The 25457-nt window shown below is 41.2% G+C and overlaps 1 protein-coding gene across 5 annotated transcripts in view; it reads right to left on the minus strand.

The window, feature by feature from the left end:
* The window catches only part of lin54 (lin-54 DREAM MuvB core complex component), an 81536-nt gene extending 64823 nt beyond the window's left edge, over nt 1-16713 (minus strand). For 2 of the 5 annotated variants that reach the window (XM_048616996.1, XM_048616822.1), the window contains exons 1-2: nt 16483-16713; nt 10585-10757 (exon numbers count right to left, since the gene is read on the minus strand). The gene's annotated coding sequence lies outside the window, so the exon portion shown is untranslated. The remainder of the gene's footprint in view (nt 1-10584; nt 10758-16482) is intronic. The other 3 variants (XM_048617055.1, XM_020510075.2, XM_048616884.1) reach the window with 2 other exon arrangements.
* Between the last annotated feature and the right edge of the window lie 8744 nt (nt 16714-25457).

The raw sequence follows: 25457 nt of genomic DNA on the forward strand, positions 1-25457 counted from the left end.
ATAATGGTCCCAACTGGAAATGTCAACTTTCTTGCTCCTCTGATGCTGCCTGGTCTGCTGTGTTCCTTCAGCTCCTCACTGTGTTGTCTCGGACTCCGGAATCGGCAGCTCTTGCTATTTCAGCACATAGCAAGGATGGTACTTATTGAATACGTTATCTGTATACTGACTCAGAAAACCACATTAAGCAATAACACTGTGGCAGATGAATTTCTGGAGTGTGGACTAGATTTTTTTTCCCCCCCCCATCAGCATATTGAAGAACCAATTGGGGAACAGGCTTTTCTAGGTTTGGTATTGTCAAGAAGGGGTTAATTAATAATCTTGTTGTGCAAGTCCTTTAGGGAAGAGTGACCATAACACAATTCTTTACTGAAGCAGTCTACTCCAAAACTTGGGCCCTAAATCTAAAACAAAGGATATTACGAAGCCCATTGTGAAAGTTATACATTTCTTTCTGGTTCAAAAGCACAACAGGAAAAGTGGCACACAGCCATAGCTAACAAAAAGAATCAAAAGGTAATATTAAATTCAAAGACGAATTGTTAAAGTTTCTAGAAAAAGTAACAAGCCTTAGGAGTGGAAGCAGTTTGGAATGCAGCAAAGGAAAGCATAAGAATGGAGGGGGCGTGGACAGGAGGAGGAGGAAGAGGAATAGAGAGTAGGAGAGAAAACTTCAACCAATATAAAAGCAGACTGTAATTTTTTGCCCATGCAAAAAGAAAAAAGGTTAGTAAAGACACACGTAGGCCCATACAGACTGAAACAGGAGAACTGATAATAGAGGAGAAGGAAAGGGCAAAACTAATCAACTGCTGCCTTCAGTTCTGTCTTTACATAAGACAACAAATAAATTTCCCAAAAGTGCCAGGGAAACAAAAATCTATTGAGGAGGAGGAAATGAAGGAAATCAGTATTAGTAAGAAAAAATTGCTGCACAAATTAATGGGACTCAATTATCTACATGCCAGGTTAATGAAGAAGATAATCACAGAAATACTGGATGCATTGGTTGCTATCATCCAAAATCCTGCAGATTCTGGTTCAGTCCTGGCAAATTAGATTAAGAAAAATGTAACCCCACAGTTTTAAAAAAGTGAGGGGAGGGACAAAACAGGGAATTACAGACTGGTTAGCCTATCATCAGTGGTCAGGAAAATGTTACAGTCTATTGTGAAGGATGTAGTAATAGGGTACTTAGCAAATATAAACATGAGACAAAGTAAACATGGATTTATGGAAGGAGAACCACATTAAAAAACCTACTGGAGTCTGTGGATAAACTAGTGGAATAGATAAGAGAAAACAGTGGATGCGGCGTATTTGGATTTTCAGAAAGCTTTTGACAACATCCCATTTAAGAGATTAGTGTGTAAAATTAAACAATATGGGACTAGCAGTAATAAATTGGCATGGAACGACAATTTATTAGCAGGCAGGAAATAGAGTAGAACTAAATAAATATTTTTGGGAATGGAATGGAAACTAGTGGGTACCGTAGGGATCAGTGCTTCGACTCCAGCTATTCACAATATATAATCAACATTTGGATAGTGGAATCAAATGTAATGTGTGCTGTTGACACAAGATTAGGTGTAATTGTGAATGGTGAGGAGAATGTAAAAAGGCTTTGAGTTAACTAATTGACCAAGTTGGCAAATACATGGCAGACGCAATAGAATGAGGATAAATGTGAAGTTATCCACTTTGATACAAAAAATAGCAGAATGGACGAATTATATTTAAAAGGTGGTAGATTGGAAATATTGATGTACAAAAAGGCTTGGATGGCCTGTAAACCAAAATCACTAAAAACAAATATGCAGGTGCAGTAAGCAGCCAGGAAGGCAAATGGGAAAGAGAGCATTTGAGTGCAGGAGCAAGGATATCTAACTGCAGCTATACAAGGCCTTGGTGATATCAGCCCTGGAGCAGTTTCCTATCTACGAACTGTTAAAATTACCATACAAGTGTAAGAAAAATGTGACAGTAACAGAAAGGGATTTTAACTACCCAAATACTGACTGGGAAAATTTTACTATGCAAGGTAGAGAGAGAACAAAATTCTTAAATTGCACCTAGGAGAACTTTTTAAACCAGTCTGTAGGAAGCCCAACAAGACACATTATTCTGAAATGAGCCCAGGCAGATAGAAAGTGCATCAGTTGGGGAACATTTTGGTAGTGATCATAACTCAGTTAAATTTTGAATAATTATGGAAAATAATAAGGATGGAATTGGAAATAAAAGCTAGAGAAGGCTAATTTCATCAAGATATGATTTTGCCCAAGCGGACTGGGCTTGGCTACTTGCAGATAAAATGGTGTCAGAGCAGTGGGAAACATTCAAGGAAAACATAGCAAAAGTACAAGGCAAGTGTGTTCCTGTAAAGGCAAATGGGTGAAACCAAGACTGGAGAACACTGGATGTCAAGGGATATAATGATTAAGAATAAGGGGAAAAAAAAGCTTATGGCAGACAAAGAGTTCAATTTCATCCGAGTCCCTAGAGGAATATAAAGGGCAGGGGCAAACTTTACAGGGAAATTAGGAAAACAAAGGCAATGCATGAGAAAACATTGGTGGATAGAATAAAGGAAAACCCAAAGAAATTTTGTGCAAAACAAAAACAAAGAGCAAAGTAATAACCAGGGAAAGAGTTGGCCCATTAGAGGCCATTGAGTAACCTGAAGATGTGGGCAGTCTTCAATGAATGTTTTGCCTCGGTTTTCACAATGAACAAGGGAGAAGCAGGCATAGACATTAGGGTGATGGACCATGAAATATTTTAACAAATTAAGAGGGAGAGAAAAGAGAAGAGAGACGTTAGCAGGCTTGGCAGCCTTAAGATTAGATAAATTTGCACATCTGGATTAGATGTACCCCAGACTGCTGAGGGAGTCAAGGAAGGAGTTATCAGACGATAAGACGCTGGAGCGGAAGGAGGCTATTCAGCCCATCGAGTTTGCTCCAACATTCTATGAGATTATGCCAGATTCAATAACCTTCAACTTCACTTTGCTGCCTTTCCCCCATAAACCTCAATTCCCTTATTAGTCAAAATTTTGTCTATCTCAGCCTTCAATATCCTTAACAAACCAGTCTCAATAGTCCTCTTTGTTCAAAGTTTTGGCAAAGATCTGTAGCTCAGGTTGTGAGTGAGATCGTTGACTTGCTCGCCGAGCTGGTTTGTTCTCGTTCAAAAGTTTCGTCACCAGGCTAGGTAACATCATCAGTGCAGCCTCCGGTGAAACGCTGTTCTTCTACTCCGCTTGGAATTTATACTGTCTGGACCGATATGGGGAGTAGTGTCATTTCTGGTTTTGATCTGTATGGGTTTGTATATGGGGTCCAATTCTCTATGTTTTTTGATTGCATTACGGGTGGAGAACCATGCCTCTAGGAATTTCCGTGCGTGTCTATACTTGGCTTGAGCTACTATGGTTACCTTGTGCCACTTAAGCTGGTGGCCTTCAATGTCTGAGTGTGCCAATATTAAGGAGAGTTCGTTGTACCGTTTTGCTGCTAGTTGACGTTAGCATATTCTGATGGCTAGTTTCCTTCCTGTCTGTCCGATGTAACGTTTGTGGCAATACTATGCATTTTATAAACGATGTTGGTTCTGCATGTTGTGGGAATGGGCTGATTAATCCTTGTAAGTGTTTGTTGTAGAGTGGCTGTGGGCTTGAGGGCTACCATGATTCCTAGTGGTCTTAGGAGTCTTGTTGTCAGTTCCGACGTTCTTGATGTATGGCAGTGTGGCCAGTGTGTTAGGGCGTACTGTGTCTGTGCATTCAGATACAACCACTTACCAACAGGTGGCAAAAGACCCAACGAGCAGCGAGGTAATAGGATCACCCAGACAGTGAAGAGACTAAAAGGATGCAGAGCAGATAACCAAGACGGACTATGTAAGAAAAAAGCAACAATCAGCTTGCGTTTCTGGATGTTAAAGTTGAGCATATGATCAACGGGGTGTTCCAAACCTTAGTATACAGAAAAGCAACCCATGCTGATCAAATCCTCAACTCCCACAGCAACCGTCCCAATGCCCACAAACAAAGCTGCATTAGGACACTATTTAAATGGACCAGGACACACTGCAACACCCTGGAACTATGCAGGAAAGAGGAAGAGCACCAACATAAAATCCTCGCTATAAACAGATATCCCCACAACTTTATTTGCAGATGCCTACTAAACAGACAACAGGAGGATACAGGATGCCCTAACACACTGGCCACACTGCCATACAGCAAGAACATATTGGAACTGACAACAAGACTCCCAAAACCACTAGGAATCATGGTAGCTCACAAGCCCACAGCCACTCTACGACAAACACTTACAAGGACCAAAGACCCCATTCCCACAACATGCAGAACCAACGTGGCTTACAAAATACCATGCAATGACTGTCACAAACATTACATCGGACAGACAGGAAGGAAACTAGCCATCAGAATATATGAACATCAACTAGCAGCAAAACGGCACGACGAACTCTCCTTAGTATCAGTACATTCAGACAATGAAGGCCATCAGCTTAATTTGGACAAGGTAACCATAGTAGCCCAAGCCAAATATAGACACGCACAGGAATTCCAAGAGGCATGGTTCGCCACCCGTAATGCAATCAACAAACATATAGAATTGGACTCCATATACAAACCCATACAGATCAAAACTGGAAATGACACTACTCACCATAACAGACCAGACGGTATAAAATCCAAGCGGAGCAGAAGAACATCGCTTCATCGGAGGCTCCACTGAAGATGTCACTGAGCAAGGTGATGAAATGTCTGAACGAGAACAAGCCAACTTGGCGAGCAAATCAACAACCTCAGCCCTCTTTTGTTAAGAAGTTCCACAGATTCCCTACCCTCTGAAGAAACTCATTGTCATCGCAACCTTAAATGAGTGACCCTTTATTGTGCGATTATAACCTCTGCTCCTAGATTTTCCAATGAGGAAACAACCTTTCACATGTACCCTTTCAAGTCCCCTAAAAATCTTGTATATTTCAATAAAGTCATCTCTCATTTCACTAATTCCAATGAATACAGGCTCAATCAACTCAAACTTTCCTCAAGAAACAATCCCTCCATAGCCAGGATCAATCTGGTGAACCTTCTCTGGGCTGCTCCAATGCCAGTGTATCTTTCGTTAGATAAGGGGCCCAAATAAGTATTTCAGCTGTGCTCTGACCAGTGTGTTGCATAGCTTTAGCAAAACCTCCCTACTTTTATACTCCATTTCCTTTCAAATAAAAGGTCATTCCATTTGCTTTCCCTATTACTACATTCCCCAGCAGTAATTTTCAAATCCTCTCTGGCCACAAAAGAGCTGCCAGGTAACTGCTAATGTTATGCCATTATCAAAAAAAGGAGAAAGAGATGGACTAGGCAATTTCAGGTCAGTCAGTCTAACCTTGGTGTTGGGGAGGTGATTAGAAAGCGTTCAGAGGAACAGAATGTATCTACACTTGGACAGACCCGATTAATCAGGGAAGTTAACATGGGTTTGTCAAATCTGATCAAGACGTTTGGCAAGGTAACCAGAAGTGTTCATGAAGGTAATGCATTTAACGCGGTCTACATGGACTTAAGCAACGCTTTTGAATAGGTCCCTCAAGGCAGACTAGACAAGAAAGTAAGAGCCAATGGGATCCAAGGCATGGTGGCACGTTAGTTCCAAAATTGGTTGAGAGGCAAGGATCGAGGTCAATGACAGAAGGATGTTTTTGTGACCAGATGTCTGTTTGCAGTGGGATTCTGCAGGGTTTAAGAGCTGGGGCTCTTGCTGTTTGTGATGTACATCAGTAACGTACGTTTAAATAAAGGGGTATAATCAACAAGTTTACGGCTGATGCAAAAATTGGTAGGGTGGTAAATAGTGAGGTGGATAGCATTAACTGCAGATGGATATCAACACACTGGTCAGGTCAGCAGAGCAATGGCGAATGGAATTGAACACAAAAAGTATGAAGTAAGCACTTCGGGAGAGCGAAGGCTGCAAGGCATTACATTGTGAATGGTAAAACCCTGAAATACTGAACAAAGGTATCTTGGTGGATAGTCCCCAATGAATGCTTTGCCCTGGGGAAGGCTGTAATAGGGAAAACAAATGGAATGTTGGTCTTTATTTCAAAGGGTATGGAGTATGAAAGTAGGGAGGTTTTGCTCAAACTATACAAAGATAGTCAGGCCACAGCTAGAATACTTGGTGTGCACATCCAGGGATCCCTGAAGATGGAAAAACAGATGGATAAAGTGGTTAAGGAAGCAGTCTTTATAGCCAAGGCTAATAAACACACTGGTGAGGCTACAACTAGGGTACCACATGGAGTTCTGGTCACCACCTTATAGAAAGGATGTGACTATACTAGAGAGGGTGCAGAGGAGATTTAACAAGATGCTGCTTGGACTGCAGGTTTTGAGCTAGGAGAAAGATTGGATATAAAAACAAAAGTTACTGGAAAAGCTCTGCCAGACCTGCTGAAGTGAAATCAGAGATAACCTTTCAGGTCTGGTTACCCTTCCTCAGAAATATTGGATATTCTAGGGTTTTTTTCCTTCGAAACAGCAAAGGTCGAGAAGTGATCTGATAGAAATGTATAAGATTATGAGAGGCATAAAGAAGGTGGACAGGAGGGTAGGTTTTCCATTAGGTGTACAAGTGCAATGACCAGGGGCACAGACTTCAGGTAAATTTACGACATTTAAGAGCATGGTGGAGAAAGAATTTCCTCACTCAGAGGGTGGTGGGAGTCTGACACTGCCAATTTTCTTACATCCCATGGATGAATATAAAACAAAAATCACATTGGGCATATACTTCAAAGCAAGTAAGGCAACAATGAGAAAAATATATTGTACTTGCAGAACAAAGAAAGAAAGGAATCTCTTTCCCCTCCCCACTCAGTGCTTACTCTAAGTGTGCCAAGTCCAGCCCTCAATAGCTTGTACAAGTTGCCATTAACTTGTAACATTCAGTGGTATGATAAGGGGATGAGGATATGGAGGTTATTAGCGATAAGGAAGAAGGGGAAAACACAGTTTCACCTGATCTTTTTAATCTATTGCCTAAAGAGGTCTCAGGTTTGATCAGTGCTCTGAACGGAGTTCACTTATCCCATTATGGGCAGCACTCTGGTTAAGGCTAGTAGAAATACTGGATTTCCATGAATTCATCACATTCAATGAGACTAGCTGAAACAAAAAAAAAAAGACAGACTGAAGAAAATGCAGATCAGGGCACATTCCAACTTGGCTGAGACTCTCCATGTTGCTGAACAACCTATCAATGTTTTCCATACAGGCTGATTTACTGCATTAACAAGGGAGAGGGCGATTGGGTAGGGAAGTCAGGATTTCATTTTAGCAATTGGTACTCTCCCTGTCACCAACCAAAAAATAGCAAATACTTAAAATTAGTAGCCATGGGGACCTCATCAGCGTTGTGGAAACTTGTCATCTTTTAGGTTCATTTTGGTTCCTACAATCAGGCTTGAAGCCCACACGCAGTAGTAACAAAAAAATTTGATACATGACTTTCTCCCTTTAACAATTCTGAAAGGGAGTGCAAGTAAAGATAAAAGGTAGCACTGGGGTTATGACAGCTGAATTTGGATAGTCAGGAGTTAAATGCAAGTGGATTTGAGAAACAGAGTTATCCTCTTGGATAAGTTTGCAGAGGGAAAGGGCAGAGATTGAGAAGCTAGAGATTGAGGGCTACTTTGAGAGGGGAAGTGGGTGACCGTTTGAGGTTACGCGAAAAGACTGGAAATTGCAGCACTGGAATGGGGTAGTACAAAAAAAGTTAACAATGAGGGTGAAGTGACTGGCAGATAGGTTTAAGGAAATATTTCTCATCAGATAAAAAGAGACAGCTTATTTTTGTTCTCCAGAATGATGTCAGCATAATAGATTGTTTACGCAGGGGGTTGGATTATAATAAAAGATTTGGTGATATAAATAGAAAAAGTCAGAATGGACAAGGTGAATTTCATGACGTGGGCCAAATGGCATGTTTAAATACAAAGCTCCGGAAGGAATACCTCTGGAAACGTTTCCTCCTTCTCTTTTCTTGATTTTTCAGCAGCTATCCTTCCATCACTTTTGGTGATGTATTTGGCCAGTGTTCAAGCTCTGCCCAGTGAATGAATTACTTTTGTTGATAAATTATGAGTTTTGACTGATGTAATGAAATCTGGCCACCAATTTGCATACAATGTCCAACAAAAAAAAGAAATAAATGACCAGTTACTCAATTATAATAATGTTTGTTGAGCAATAAATATTGGCTGAAACGTAGGAAGAACTCCCCTGCTTTTCTTCGATTGGTGCAATTAGACTGTTTGTAGGTACTTGAAGGCAAGAAAGGATTTAACATTCATCTAAAAGGAAGCTTTTCATTGTAAACAGCTTAAGTTAATGTGCATGCTCAAGAAATTTTCTTGAGATCTAGTTTGTCAATATTTTAAAAAAATAACTGCTGTCCTTTTAGGAAACATCACACATCATTCTAATTAAAAAAAAAAGAACTGGCAACTCAATCTTTTTCCCACACTGTGTGGTGGAATGAAAAAGTAGCCACAAGACTTGCACAAACTGACGTTCAATTTCATTTGGAGATAGAAAAGTCTGTAAATTTTTCATGCACCCTAAAAATATCTGCAATAGGTAAAAAATACACTCTGGTATAAATGTGTACTAATCTTTGCATTGGTACAAAACATTAGGAACAAATGCACAAAACCTCCCAAATAGTGATGGTTACCTCACAACACAAGATTTACAATGTCAACTCAATGCACTGAAAATAAATTGAGCGCACAAAATGGCACCAAGCTCCAGCATTTTATAAAGGATGCTTCCAGCCGAGCAGGCTAACTGTCAGCAGAACAGCTGTTCTCTTTGTATACACACAGAAAAAAAACAACATTGGTCCTTAGTTTGCTATACATTCCTTCACCTTAACAGGCCATGTAGCAATTGTAACTAAGAACTGGCTTCCTTTACGTCTTCCTAAAATTCTCTGAAGCAATCTCCAAAAGGAGTGTGGAGAGCATAAAGGGGAATGACGTTACTCTTTCACATTGCAGGAAACTGCCTAGCTCCTGAACAGCAATTTCCTACAACAACACAACTGAACTAAGAACAATGTCACAGCGAAATCCCAGGAGCACATCACTGTTGCACATGCCAATTGGGCATCACCATTTGATAGAAATATTTTATTTTGACTGTGAAATTCCTTTACGAACTAGCTTACAAAAAAAAAGTTGCCAGTGAATTCGGAAGTCCCTAAACTTCTGGCTACCACGGACATTCATAAATTATAAGATTTTCAGTTACGTAAATTCTATTAGTTATATGGGAGCAACTCATGTCATCTCAACTACCTTACACACAGTTAAGATTTTCTGGAATGAATATCTTGACTTACACAGTTTAAAAAGCCAAACAACCACGACAATATAGATCTGCTATTGCAATGAGTTACTAAGGTCAGTTCTTCTCAAACAGTCATTGTGCTAGATTATTTGCAATTTAATTTTCTAGTTTCTCCATCCCTCACTTCAACTCAAAGTTCTGCACAAGGAATGGCTTGCATTCAGGATGCAATTGAAACAACTGCTCATTTTAAGCCTCGACAATGAACATCAGCATGCTGAATAATTTTCAAAATCTTTAGTTTTTGTCATATCTACAAAATGTAACTAATAATGGCTGATCAACCACAGCTTTTTCAACCAAATTACATAGTCTCCTTTGGTTTCAACATTAAACATATTGGAATTATGCTCAACTAACCCTAAGAATATTGGATACAATAAACAGCAAAGTCTGTTATAAAATTATAACTTTACCAAATTGCATTAGGTTTCATGTTCTCTAAATACTAGCACTATTACTCCAGCAATGAGGAATAGTACTTTTTAAAAAGCCTAACTATCTTGTTCATCATGTTTGTGGTGGGATTATTTTTCTCAAAGCAGATCAGCTAAACAATGTCCATCCAGGTAAACCCATAGGTAAAATACTTTGTTGTTTCAACCATACTCGTCTGTACACTGAAGTAACAGATTTTATTTTTCTCAAATTTCCTTCCAATGTCCATCTTTCTCTTAAGATTTTCCTTAAAGCTGAGCTCTGGAAAAGTTTACGATAACCCCTCTGAATCATTCCTTTCATTTATATCTATTTTTGTCTTAATGTATCATTGTGAAGACATTCTTTTATATTAAAAAGGTGCAATATAAATAGAAGTTGAGTCCTTGAAATTCTTCACAGAAAGAGTTACGGAATGAAGAGAAATGTTTTCAGGAGTATATGGAAATTGAAACAGAAAAGTGGTTTGGGGAAGGCAAGTGGAGTTGTAAAGAATGTCAGGCAGAAAACCTGAACAATGAGAAGATAGATGGTGGTGGTCATGGGGGGGCGGGGGGGTGGAGAGAAGATGACACAGCGAGACAGACAGAGACGGAGACACAGAGACAGAAGCCACCCTCATCCCAATGGCTACCTTTGTGGGTGGCTGCATCAATGGTACGCAAACACCAAGTGTCACTACTTACCGAGGTTCTACCTGCCCTGGTGTTGCGAAGAATTGGCCTGGCCTTGTTACTATGGAATGCTCCAAGGAATTGGACCGTTTTGTTTCACCTAGCCCTCGTGGAAGATATTGCAAAGGAAAGTACCTTTGATTGTAAGTCATCAGGCAGCGGTCAGCAGCAATATCCTCGAGATCCTGCGGGAAAAGGAGAAGGTTGATTCTGTCGGGTGGTTCCCTGAGCAGACTGTCAGTCATTTAAGAGAATGCCTCATCACCAGAACTTTCCAACAAGTACCAAGACATAGCTTGGCTGGTGGTGAGAAGGGCACTACCTGTCAGATCCTTCAGACTCTCTCTGCCACTGTACATTGTCCTGGAGGCAGCAGCCAAAGGGGCAGAGGCTGTCACACATCTACTTCTGGAATGCATCTTTGCAAAGAAGGTCTGGAGATAGATGCAGTGATTTTGTCAAGGTTCATCCCAAGCAGCTCTGTGATGTGGGGCTTTGTGCTCTACAGACTTTCTCCCAGGATAAACACCAAGACAAAAGTAACTGTGCCTGAAGGACATCACCTCTGTCAAAGACACTCTTTGATCTGCATGAAACTTGTTGGGCTTCCAGTGTAAAGAGTTTACCTCAATCAAGTGTTGCAAACTGGCACATTCCAAGGTACAGGATTATGTGCTTACGGACAAACTAAAGTTTGGGGCAGCTGTCCGCAAGGCAAAGTGGAGAAGGACAACAGCCTATCAAAATATAACAAGGGCATGTTAAATTTCAAGATCCCCTCATTACCTTAACGGGAGTGTAAATAGTTTCCTTTCAGTATGACGAATGTCAAATTCACCGTATTTTCTCCAAACTTTGTATGTAATTGATTTGAACCTGTAAACTGGCTTATAGGTAATTTATGAATAAAGTACTTTTTTGCAATAAAAACAAGAGGGGGATGTTACAACAAAATTTGTAGGAGATTGAAGATTTAAAACTGAATGGGTTGGGGAGAAGAATCCACAACAGGTCAGTGAGGTGGTGGGTGACAGGTAGTAGAAACAATGGGGGAAGAGACATGAGCAAGGTGACTGATGGTTTAGATAGCAGTTTGGTGATGGTTACAATATATTGTGTGAAACAGATGTGGGTTGGACAGGAAGCCAGGCTTTGCACAGCCTAGTTTAGCTTGAGTGAATTACATCTTGGAGCTGAATACTTGGTGGATATTTGGTTATTTGGAGTTAGCAAACCACTAGCACCTTCCCCATTAGCTTCTCTTCATGTGTGACCATAGAAGGAAAGCTGGCAGACAATTCACCTGTGAGGACAAACACAGGTAAATCCATTTTTATCCTCATCCAAACCTCAGTATATTTTTCCAGAGTGGAAAAGTAGACAATAATGAGTCTCCAGGATTGTTCCTGAATTTTTGCTTTTCCTAATATTGGAGAAACGATTATAACACCCTACTAGCTAACCTGATTGAGAGTTTTCCTACTCAAGACTGTCAAGAAAATCAAACATAGTTCTTGACAGGCCAGAATTTCTCCCCACTGGGAAGCTCCTTCAAAAAACTTTTTTTTCTTTTTTTGAAAACCTACAGATTATTTTGCCTGCAATAGTAATTATTGCAGAACAGAAGCATTTATTTTACCGGTTATTTCTAGGAGTGCCAACTCTACACATTTTTGCATCAGGTACAGCATTAGCCATAAATGTTCAACAATATTCTGTGCTTTGTGTACAGAATAGGGCTAGCTAAATATCTGAAAGCAAAATACTATACATGATCGAAGTCTGAAACAAAAAAAAAAATACTAGAAATAAAGATCTGGCAGCAGCAAGAAACAAGAATAAAACTTTCCAGCTGTGACTATTCGTCAGGACAGATAGAAGGTCACAATCTGAGCCAACTCTAAATAATTATCTGGTTGAGAGCTACAAATGCCAAGAAATGACCAGCTCCCCCTTATATTCAATGGCATTATCATTGCCATATACCCAAACATCATTATCCTGGGGGGTTACCATTGATCACAAACTTAACTGGATCAGCCACAACTAGTGTTATTACAAGAGCAGGTCAGAAACTAGGAATTCTGCAGCAAATAACTCATTTTGTTTCTCTAAATATTTTGCATGATCTGCAACTTCTAACTCATGAATGTGACAGAACACTCTCCACTTGTCTGGATGAAAGGAGCTCCAACAACACAAAGCTCAACAACATCCAGGATAAAGCAACCGATTTGCTGGAGACCAAATCTACTGCCTCAACATTCACTCCATCCATCACCAGCACATAATGGCTGCAGTATTTTCGATTTAAAAGTGCTGCTGTAACACACAACATTCACAACAGCTCCTCCCAAAACCATGCACTCTATCACTCAGGACAAGGGCAGCATGGGAACCAACACTGGCATGTTTCCTCTTCCAAGCAATGCACATCGTTAATTTGAAATGTATTGTGCTCTTCCCCTGCCTCCACTGACATTAGGTCAAAATCCTATAACTTCCTCCTCTAGCTATATTTTGGGAATACCTACAGCACAGGCACTGCAGCTTTTCACCATTATCTTTTCAAGGGCAACTGGTGATGGATAATATATGCAATGCTTGCATGCAACATCCACATTCCATGAGTATGAAAAATATGGAAGGTTACAACAGAGTTAAACAGTCTGCAGTGCTTGCTGTCACCAAATAAAGCACAAACTGTAGAAACCAAACATACAGGTCTGCATGGCAGTGAGAATACACAAATATTTTGGAGCTTTGTTCAACTATCTCCCAGGACAGGCAAAAATTATTCTGTACTTGAATTTTCTCCATTAGCAACACAGCAAGGAGGTTATATAATGGGAAAGAATCAAAGAAAGGATAATCTGGAGATAGAAGGCTTGACAGAATGAATACTGTTTACTTATTCAACATTTGTTAATCCCAGCTGAAAAGAAATCCCTTCAGTTGTTCTGATTTTTCTATTTCCCACATCAAATATGAACTCCTTTTTCATTAACGCTGCTTCTATCAGCAAATGTGCAGACATTTCGATTGCAAGGATGTCAATGGACAAACAGGCACAAAAGGCAGCCAAATCTTAATAATATTTCACCTATTTTCTGCATTGGCAAGTACACACTTTGTAATCAATGGCAAAGTGTCTATCCTCCCCCTCTCCCCTGTATAAATTGAGCAATATTCTTGGCATTCAATGGTCTGTCAGTATTTTCACCTAACATCAAAGGCATTGCACAGCTCAGTTGACCAAGCAGGAGTTTACATTAACTTTAAAAAGATGTATTGTTTACTTTCAGGAGATTGGAATGTATACAAGCCTCACACGGGACTCTTTCTATTAAATGTTTCTACTTCAATTTAAACGTTTTACTGCATAACTAGTCTCTAGCAAAACAAAATCTACACTAGAAAAACTGACGCACCAGATCCTGATCAGTCCAAACAATTCAACTTCTCCCACTACCGTGGTCAACAGTGGTCTCTCATTTGAGCCAAACAGATTAAGTCATCATTTATCATACATATGTTTGCGAGGGCTTGCTGTGTATAAAATGGCAGTCACATGCCAACAAGTTACCACACAAACAATTGCATCTCAATGGGTGACTAGACAGAAGCACAACTTCTTTTCATTCTCACTTTTAATTCCAGTTTCCCATCCTTCTCCAGCCCTCTTTCCTTGTCTGCACCTGCTGATATTTCAACTTTTACCTACATCATGATCCCTTCTGCATTATATTCTACCATTGGCAATCAAAAGAATGATGCAACATAGGCTATATGGCCCATCGTGTCTGTATTATCTTGCAATATCCTATCTACTTTGCTTTTTGCTATTTTCTTTTCACCATTAAAACACATCTCCTTAGCAGCACTTTATTCCAACTCCTGCAAGTCTTGCTACTCCATCCTTCAAGTCAGATGTTTTGCTACATTACGAAGGTGAAAAATTGGAGCTAAGTAATCGTTCCCGCAGTGAACACACCAAGTGAGAAACAGGATCATAGCCTCCAAACCTGGAACAGATCTGATAGTCAAGGATGCAGTATCCATAATGCCCAGGTTCAAGTCACACCTGCTCTAGGTGTATTACAACATTCCTAAACAGGTTGATTGGAATTTTTTTCACGTTTGTACAGTTGTGAATCTGACCACGACAATTTAGCCGTGTTCTGGGAGGACGAGGGGGCGGAACTGGTTAATTTTTATATTGGGGAGGGGGCGCTGTAAATAACGTAACTGGCAGCAGAGTAGAGCAAAAAGATCAAAGAATGAGGATTTTTGCCACATACATTTATGCATGACCTCTATTTGATAATTATCTTTATTGATGAAAAACCTCAAAAGAAATATCGCAAAGTATGCTTGTCCTTAGAAATCCTACATACGTAATGTGAATGATTTTACATTGTACTTGGATCAGGTAAACTAAATGGCTAGACAACTTCCAGACGTAATCTTTGTTAGGCGGAATCTGGGCATACCTTAGTGTATCTTTCAGAGAGCCACGTCTCTCCAAACGATCTCAAAAGAAAAGGAGAACTGCAGGCCTTTGCACCCGAGGTATCTATGCTTGGCAGAGAAACCTCAAGTGTTACAAGCGTGACATCTGGGTGTGAAAAGAGAGAATGTGTCATTTTGTGTCTGAGCGGCTGGGCAGAGCCCAAAGCCGGTTCGGGCTTTTCAGACTAGGCTCGGGTGTATTATTAGGCAGGGATTGCATTTCGAAAGGTCCGCCATTTTCACCTCGTCATCACATTTCCAGAGAAAGGCAGGGCCTGAGCGAGACTGGGAGATATACAAAAATCATACGAAAAAACCGCGGAAAAAAAACTAACAGGAAATACCACAGTTGCCGAACAAACCCCACAAACGTTCAGCCTGACGCCCTGGCGCATTCCTCCTCAAACAACAAACAACTTACAAATCAGCAATCTACCTGCTGGAAACAAAATCTCACATATGTTCTTCAACATATAAATACACTTCTTGCTCCCGTTCAAATCGCTGGCGGGGCTTAAAGAAATGGTTCCTGTATAAGGTCAGCACAACAACAACAAAAAAATTCGACCCTGGGCTTTGTGATACTGCCCGTTCTTGAGAACATTGACAGTACAAAGCCCTTTGGATCATGATCCCAGGGGCGGGGGAAATCTATAACTGGGGAGATCAGTCAGGAGCCAAGACTAAACTCCACAATGAACTGTTACCGCTGCTAAACAGAAATTACAGATACCGCTTCAGACCAAATACAGGCAGGAGCCAGTAGCTATTTTGTTTTTTTTAAATCTGAGTGTAGGTCATCTTCGAAGGGCTCACTACTGCAAATGTATTTTACAAACCCAAAGTTATAAGAGCGACGTGAATCTTTCAGTTTCAGAAATGCATTAAAGTTACACAATGTTAAAAACAACACAGTTTAACACAGCAAAAAGAAAACGAAACGCACGGCTGGACAACGGCGGTGGCGGGGGTGGGGGTGGTGGAAGTAGTTTCAAACAAATTAAGGCGACATCATGGGAAAGAAACAGAAGAGGGTATAAGTGCGGATTGGGGTGAAGGCAAGAAGACGATCAAAGAGCTGTCACTAGAGGAGAGTCTTTTAGAAAGAAGGAAACAGTCAGTGAGGCCACTGACAACACTGCGGACAACTTCAACAGAAGGCACCTCATACAAGGCAGAAAGTCCTCGTCAAACCGACCGAAGCCCCCGGCTCCAGTCAGATCGGGGGCTCCACACCCTCCCGGCCTCAGTCCAGATCGGGGGCTGCACTCTCACTCCAGCCCGGCCGCCATCAGCCGGTGCTCCGAAGCCGCCCAGCCCCAGTTTCATCGGGGCCAAGGCGGCAGTGGTGCAGCGTTCCCTGACATAAACACAGCCGCGCCGCTGACGGATACTCACCGGCTGTGGGTTCCGGGCCGCTCGGAGCTGGAAGCGGGCGGCATGGAGAAGGACCACGGCCGCCTGGGGCCTGAGGCGGCGCTGGCGGCCCCGGTTACCAGACACACAGCGCTCGTCACCGGGAGACCGATCGTGTTTGTTCAAAATCACGCGCCCAGCGCCATTCCTCCAGGTCTAACATCCCATAATATCACCGCGCTCCCCAGGAGACCACGGCCCCGCTCCGCGAAGCACGTCACACACCACAGGCCACCCCTTCTCCAACCTCACGTCGTGTCTGTACGTCAGATGTGCGTCACGGCGTTCATGGTACGCCAGCACGCACGTCGCCCCGCCCACCCCAGGCACCCCCCACCACTTTCCCATCAGTGCTGTTTCAGGCTCATTGCTTTGCGGGGAAGAGGGTTTCTTTAGTTTGGACAGTAATTACACCTCTCAGTACGAATTAATGGCCTTTCACTGAAACAGATCCTCTTTCAACTGGTCCTCACAGTACCATCCCACTAATCAAGTAAGATTTGCAGGGAGATCCTGGAAAATGCGGATTATTAGGAAAATGATTATTAGGAGCTTTCTCGATGAAAGCAGGCATAGATTGCTGAGTTAATCACTGGTTCCAAAGTACCAGCTCAGACACCAGCTGACTGAAGAAGGGTCTAGGCCCGAAACGTCAGCCTTCCTACTCCTCTGATGCTGCTTGGCCTGCTGTGTTCATCCAGCTCTACACCTTGTTATCTCAGATCATCCAGCATCTGCAGTTCCTACTATCTCTGACTGAAGAAAAGTGTTTTGAACATCAGGATCTGAAATCCAATATAAAGGTGCAGAAATAGAAATTGCTGGAAAACTCAGCAGGTCTGGCAGTATCTGTGGAGAGTAAGCAGAGTTAACATTTCGGCTCCAGTGACCCCTCTTCGAGATAAAGGTCATGGTTTGCTGGGCAGCTCTGTGCTCCTCCTAAATGCTTTGGAGACTTGAACAACCTACAGCAGGCACCTCCAATGACTGGAGAAGTAACACCTTTTATACGGTCCTCCAAAACTGGTGGTAAGAAAGAAGTTCCAACAGCAGCATGAGACAACAAGCTGCAGGGCTGGATGAACACAGCAGGCCAAGCAGCATCATAGGAGCAGAGAGGCTGACGTTTCTTGTCCAGCCTTAAGGTGAAAATAATTCGAAAACTGCTCCACTTGGTGGGACATATGCTGCACATGCCTGACACCAGACACCCAAAGCAACCACTCTATTTTGAGCTTGCTTGGAGTTGGATAATCCCAGATGGACAGCATATGCCCTCAAAGCATCCCAGAGTCAAACATTATTACCAACTCATGGTGTAACTGCATGTGACCAATCAAACTGGAAAAAGTTCATCAGGGAAGCATTGTAAAATCTGAAAAAAAAACTGTAATATATCTAGTTAAGGAATAAGAAAAAAGTCAAGAAATGTAGAATTGAAATATCTAAACATTGAAACCAAAGTAATTTTGGGATGAAGTAGTATTAGGTTTTAATAGATACATCAAGAATCTTCATCAAGAATGTGCACAGACAAAAGGTCAAGGCACTTGATGCAGTGCACAAACCTGCAAGCAACTCATCTTCCCAACTATTCAAGCATGAAAGTGACCCTCAATCCTGAGAGACTACCGAGGAAAAAAGAGATAACACAATGGGCAAACAGAAAAGCAACATTAGCATTGGATTTCTTCTCCCTTCCCTTTGTAAAATCAATTACTCTAAATTACACCCACATTTTAGAAAAAGTTCTATTTTATCATAAATATGAAAACCCTTCAACTGGGTCACCCCTCCCACTCAGTTTCTTGGCTGATATCACTTTCAGGAACTGTCTCTGTGTTTTAAATTTTCTTGATTGCAAACTGTAGCTGGTAATATCAACTGTGTTACTTAAAACCAGCCGAGAACCAATCTACAAAACCATGCTTCTTCCTCTTCTAGGTACTTGGGGTTACCACCTTGCTACTTGAATACTCATGTCTGTTTTTTTCTCTGTCAGTCACCATTCCTGTTACAATTCCACTGTGTTTATGTTTCTCATTGCATCTTCTCATCAGGCGTCGGACTCCCTTTTCCCTTTGTTCCTGGCCAGCCCATCATCTTCACTTGTCTCACCACATTTCTTCTTTTCTTTCATCAATACCATTCTTTTTCTCTTTCATCAATACCATTTCTCTCCTTTCTCAGCTACTTTCATCAATGCCTTCACGATCTTCACTGATCCCCTCATGTTCCTCGTTTTGTCCTTTCTCATTAATCTGTACATCTGTCTCAACATTTACATCTTATTAGGAACCAGTTGTCCCTTGATGTTGCTTAGATTTGTGTACTAACTAGAGGGTTATTGGCATTTGGATATAAATCTACTTACCAAATTGGATAGCTGACATGAATGGAAATGACACCCATGTAATCATGCTTTAGATTGAAAATGGAAATTTCCTAGACTTTAGCTGGATTTAGATTTGTTTCAAATTTCCATTGCTGAACTTATATCTTCAGGTTTATAGAGGGCAGCATGTGGGAGGAGTCAATATGGACGTCACAATAGCAGTCCTGAGTCAAAGAGGAGAAATTCAGACGTTGTTCCTCTTCTGTTTCTTATTGAAACAGTGCAAATACAAATATTATATAAGGGCAAGATTCAGTTCAGCTCCGTAGCCTCCACAAATCAAACAACAACAACAAATGTTTTGAAGAATGAGAGGTGATTTTATTAAAATTTATGAAATTTCTACAAAGTGGATGTAAATGGATGTTTTCCCTGGCTGGTGGCTCAAGAACCTGGGGACATAAACTCCGGATAAAGGTTAAGCCATTTAAGATTGGGATCAGCAGGAATTTCTTCATTCAGAGGATGGTGAATCTTTGAAAGAGTGTTGTGGAAGTGTGCATGATCAAAACAGAAGTTGATCAGTTTCTGAAACTAATGACATTAAGAGATATGAAGATAGAGTAGGAAAGTGGCAATGAGGTAGAAGAATGGCCAAGATCTAATCTATTCGTGGGCATATTGGATGTTCTGAATTGTCTATTCCTGTGCCTGTATTCCCACAGCTTATGTTTATATAGTGCCTTTAACATTATATAATGTGCCAAGACACTTCATATGGGCATTAAAAAACAAAATATGATAATAAGCAACATAACATTTGGGGCAGCACAGTGGCTCAGTGGTTAGTTTCGCTGCCTTCACAACACCAGAGACTTGGGTGACTGTCTGTATGGAGTTTGCACATTCTCCCTGTGGGTTTCTGCTGGGTTTCCTCTCACAGTCCAAAGATGTGCAGGTTAGGTTAGGTTAATGCTGAATTGCCCTATAGTGTCCAGGGACGTGCAGGTTAGTTTGGTGAATTGGCTGTGCTAAATGAGAATTATGGGAAGAGGGTAGGGGGCTGAATCTGGGTGGGATGCTCTTCGGAGGGTCAGTGTAGACTTGATGGGCCAAAAGACCTCTTTCTGCACTTTTTGGGTTCTACGATAAGGAAATGTCTGGCCAATTACAAAGTCATAAAGGGATTTGAAATAAAGATAAAACTGTTAAATCAATTCATTGCATTACTCTGAATTGATGTGAGTCAGTGATGACAGGACTGGTAAAAGAAGGAGACTTAGTGTGAGTTAAGATACAGACAACAGAGTTTTGGATGCCTTTAAGTTTATAAAGGGCAGCATGTGAGAGGGAGCCACAATGGAAGCCACAGTAGCAATGGAGTAGTCAAGTCTCGAGGTAGCAAAGATCTGAATGAGGATATCATCAGCAGATGAGCTGAGACTGACACATTCAGCTGATTTTACAGAAGTTGGGAAAGGTGGGCTTAATAATGGGCCAATATGTAGTTGGATAATCACCCAGAGGTGAGGGATAATTAATTAACCAGAGTCCACAAATGATCCGAACTGGCTCTCTCCCTTAGAGTGAGACAATTAGTTATGTGTAGCTTGAGAGGCACCACTTCTCAAATGTGGGAGGCAGGACTCATGAACTATCAGAGCCCAGACAGGGATTGCATTAACACCATTGGCATTGTTCTGTACTGCACTCCAGCCATTAAGTCAACTATGTTGACCACAATCTGGTTTAGTCTCAGACTGTTGACTGGGAAAGGGACAGAGTCAGTAGCTTGGGAGCAAACTTTAGAGAAGGGACCAAGTTCAATGGCCTAACCAATACATAATAGGAAAAAAAATTCTGCTTGTCCAGTACTGGATGTCGGCTAAAGCAGTCTGATAGTTTAGCAACTGTGGAGAAGGTGAAAAAGGTAGTGGTGAGGTAAAGTTGTAGGTTGTTGGCACACTTGTGAAAACCTACTCTGTGCTTTCAACATGCATACAAAAAAAGGTCAGGATAAATTCCTTTTGCGGGGGGGAGTCCAGAGATAAAAATATGACAGAAGAAAGAGAAACCATTGCAAGTGATACAATAGATACAATACGATAGATAAGAATGCAACTGATTGAGAGCAGAGATAGTCGGAACTGCAGATGCTGGAGAATCTGAGATAACAAGGTGTAGAGCTGGATGAACACAGCAGGCCAAGCAGCAATCCCACTTAGTTGGCTCACAGTAGAGAGGCTCTGGAGGAGCATGGCATAGTCAACCTTGTCAAAGACTGCAGGAGAATAAGGAGTGATATTTACTTTTGTCACAGTCACACTGGATGTCATTTATAACTTTGATAAGAGCTATTTTGGTGCTATGGTGAGACAGATACCCAACTGAACAAATTAAAACATGAAGTTCTGGGAACCATTGGCACAGGTTTGGTAGGTGACAAAATATTCAAGGACTTTGGAGAGGATAGGGAAGGTCAAGATGAAGCTGTAGTTTCAAAGAATGGTACTATCAAAGGATGACTTTTTTTCAGAGAGGAGTGGTAATGGCAGGTTTAAAGAGGAAGGGACAACACATGAAGACAGGGAAAACATTGATAATATTGGCTGACATAGGGGGCAAGCAGGGGAAGTTTTCAGCTGTTCCTTGGAAATTTGGAGAAATTTGAAGGAGAAAGGGTCTCATGAACAAGTTGTACTCAGATAGTACATGAAGGATGACAGGAAAGAAACTTGAGAAACATGAGAGTACAGGGTTGGGCAGAGGGAATTTAGAGGAAGTTCAGCTCAGTGAGCTAGTGAAAGGGAGGTATGAAGCAGAGACAGCTGATTAGATAAACTCCCTGTACCTAAGTAGAAGTGAGAATAGAGGAGACAGGGCAAAGGAAGTAAAAAGACAGTTTGCAGCAGAGAAAAGAAAACCAGGCTTATCCTGGATAGTGAGGATTTTTTTGCAAAGATTCAACACTGTCACACAGAGAGTGGCCTCCTTGTGCACTATCAAAAGGTGCACAGCAGCCAATAGAACTGAACCCTAAAAGAGAGATATATCCTTTGGAGCAGAGGATTAAAGGAATTTTCAACAGAAGGAAGGAAAATGTAATATTAATGAAAAAAAGTGTCAAAAAATAAACCCAGTTCCATAGAATAATAGGTGTGCAGGACAACAGTATTATTAAATTTAATTGTTTCTTTTAGCATTTACCTGCTCTGATTGCTAGTAAAAATTGTAAACAATCAAATTTTAAGGGATGGCTCACAGTCTGATTGAAGACAAAAATATTTTGCTGTATTATGGACCTTGAAACATTTTCTATATTTAGGGTATCATATAAATATGAATTGTTGTTGTGGGATTTGGTGGATGATAGTGAGTGCTTTAGGAAGATAGGAATAACTTACAATAATGTAGAACCAATCACAAGCTCAAAACATTTCAAAGTACTTTAGAGCCATTGAATTATTTAGAATTGTTAAATAGGAAAAAAACTATTTTGCACACATCAAAGTTGAAACATCAGTAAAATAATTCAACAGATAATCTGTCTATGGTAGCCTTCTCCAACAGTACTCCAACCCAACATGATCTACCACATTGCCCACTCCACCATCCTGCCAGTCTACGTCATCCAGCAGTTAAATTCTGGCTGATTCTTTCCATGTTAGCCTCCAGAAATTTGCTACCTCATAAACAAAGTTCGTGACATTCAATGTCTTATTGAGGTTGGTCCTGTTAACATGCTGGTACTGAGAGAAAAATTGCTCGCAGGCAATGCTGTCTTTGCCCTTCCCACCTGATGTTTTCTTTTACTTTGTCTGGGGATGTTAGTTAAGTCAGCAAAGACTGTTTTTTTATCCATTCCTAATTTCCTGTGAGAAGGCGATGAGTGATTGCTAACCTGAACTATCACAGCTCACCTGGTATAGTTCCATCCACAGTGGGTCTAGAAAGGGAGATTTAGGATTTTAACCCAACCACAGTGAAAGAATGGTGATATTATCCTAAGTCAGGGTAGTGAGCAGTTTGGAGGGGATTGATTGTATTCCCATGCAATTGCTTCCCTTTCCCAGGTGGTCCAGGTAACAGATTTGAAAGGTACTGTCAAAGGAACTTTGGTGAATTGTGGCAGTGTATCAGCATATTTTATAATTGGTGCACACTGCTGTCACTGCACATCATGGTGGAGTGAATGGATGTTTAAGGTTGTGGATCAGATACTGATCAAATGGGCTGCTTTGTCTTGGATAGTGCCAAGAATGTTATTGGAGCTACACTTTTCTAGGCAAATGGACAGTATTTCATCACACTCCTGACTTGCACCTTGTACAGGCTTAGGGGAATCACAAGGTGAGTTACTCATTGCAGAATTCTGACATGATTTTGTAGCCATGGTATTTATATGGCTATTCCAGTTTGGTTTCTGGTCAAAGGTAACCTCCAGACTGTTAATAATGGGGATTCAGTGATGGTCATGCCCTTGACTGTCACAGAGAGATGGTAAGATTCTCTTTTGTTGGAGATGGTAATTACATGATACTTGTTTAGCACAAATGGTACTTGACACTTATCTGACCATACCAAGATCTTGACAAGTCTTGTTTCATACCCGTACACACTGACTACATCAGCATCTGAGGAGTCACAGTTGGTGCTTGAATATTGTGCAATTATCATTAAACAGCTCACTTCTCACCTTATTGAGGGAAGGTCATTGATGAAGGAACTGAAGATGTTTGGGCCTAGGAAACTATTATGAATTCCTGCAATATTGTTGCAATATCCTGGGGCTGAGATGTTTGATCTCCAACAACCACAATCATCTTCCTTGGTGAAAGGTATGGCTCCAACCACTGGGCAGTTTTCTCCCAGGTTCCCATTGACTCTAGTTTTTTCAAGGGCTCCTTAATGCCCTCCTCAGCCAAATTCTGCATTGATGTCAACTTCTCCTCTTGAGTTCAGCTATTTTGTCAATGTTTGAACCAAGGCTGTAACAAGGTCAGGAGCTCATTACTTTTTTTTCCATTTGTGGGACATGGGCATTACTGGCTGGCCAGCATTTATTGCCTATCCCTACTTGCCTTTGAGGTGGTGATGGTGAGTTGCGTTCTTGATCCACTGCAGTCCACCTGCTGTGAGTTGTCCCTCAATACCATTAGTGAGGGAATTTCAGGATTTTGACCCAGTGACAGTGAAGGAATGGTGATGTATTTCCAAGTCAGGATTGTGAATGGCTAGGAGAGAAACTTGAAGATGATGGTGTTCCCATGTATCTGCTGCCTTTGTCTTCCTAGATGGAAGTGGTTATGGGTTTGGAAGGTGCTGGGCCTGCAGAACCCAAACTGAGAATCAGTTAGCAGGTTATTGCTGAGAAATGCCATTTGGTAGCACTGTCATGACTTTTTTTTGTCACTTTCTTAATGATTGAGATAAAATGATGGTGTAGTAATTTTCTGTACTGGATTTCTCTTGTTTCTTGTGATCTTGCCATTTTTGGGAATTTTCCAGATTACTGGGTGGATGCGATTGTGTACCTTTACCTGGAATATCTTAGCCATATGACTAGTTTTGGAACATTAGTCTTCAGCACTTTGCTGTAATGTTGCAGTGTGTAGTGCCTTTAGTACTTCCTTTATATCTGATGGTGTGAACTGAATTGGCTGAAGATTGACATTTGTGATACTGGGGTGTCAGGAGAAGGCCAAAATGAATCATCCATTCACCACTTCTGTCTGAAGATGGTTTCAAATATTTCAGCTTTGATTTTTGAAATTATGCCACTGGGATCTCCCACCATTGAGGATGGAGATATTTGTAAACTTTCCTCCCACACCTATTAATTCTTTAATCATTCCACCACCCCCCCTCTACACACACACACACACACACACACACCCCACCCCCACCATTCTCAACTGGATGTTGCAAGGCTGCAAGTTCAGATCTGATTGGTTGGTTGTGGGATTACTTAGCTCTACCTATTGTATGCTGTTTATGCCGCTTGGTGTGGAAGCAGTCCTGTGTTGTAGATTCATCGGGTTGACATCTCATTTTGCGTTATGTCTGATGCTCCTCCTGGCAAGTTTTCACATTTGTCACTAAACCAACACAAAGCTGCAGAGGAACATAAACTTTCTTCTTTTCTTCTCAGGCAGTCCATCAAGATTGAGGATGATCGCCCTTCACTATGGATCGATGGGTTTTGAGCTGGCAGATATGTCCAATGGGGGAACTGCTGACTCTGGCACGTGTTGGGTAGATGGTGCCTGAAGGTTTGGTTCAATGGTCAGATTCCAGCTATGACGTTTGAATAGTAAAAATAACACTAGGGCACATGCACAGGAAGGAGGGGAGATCTCTGACAAAAGCAGAAGTTGCTGGAAAAGCTCAGCAGGTCTGGAAGCATCTGTGAAGAAAAATCAGAGTTAATGTTTTGGATCCGGTGAGGAAGGGTCGCTGCCAGACCTGCTGAGCTTTTCCAGCAACTTCTGTTTTTGCTCCTGATTTACAGCATCCACAGTTCTTTCGGTTGCTGTGTCTGTGATTTTGTCTTGATGAGACACTTAACCTTTAATATTAGAAATACATCTGTTTATTTCTCCAGTTCAATGACTTAATATTT

Source organism: Rhincodon typus, chromosome 1 (assembly GCF_021869965.1).
Source record: "Rhincodon typus isolate 14 chromosome 1, sRhiTyp1.1, whole genome shotgun sequence".
NCBI lineage: Eukaryota > Metazoa > Chordata > Chondrichthyes > Orectolobiformes > Rhincodontidae > Rhincodon > Rhincodon typus.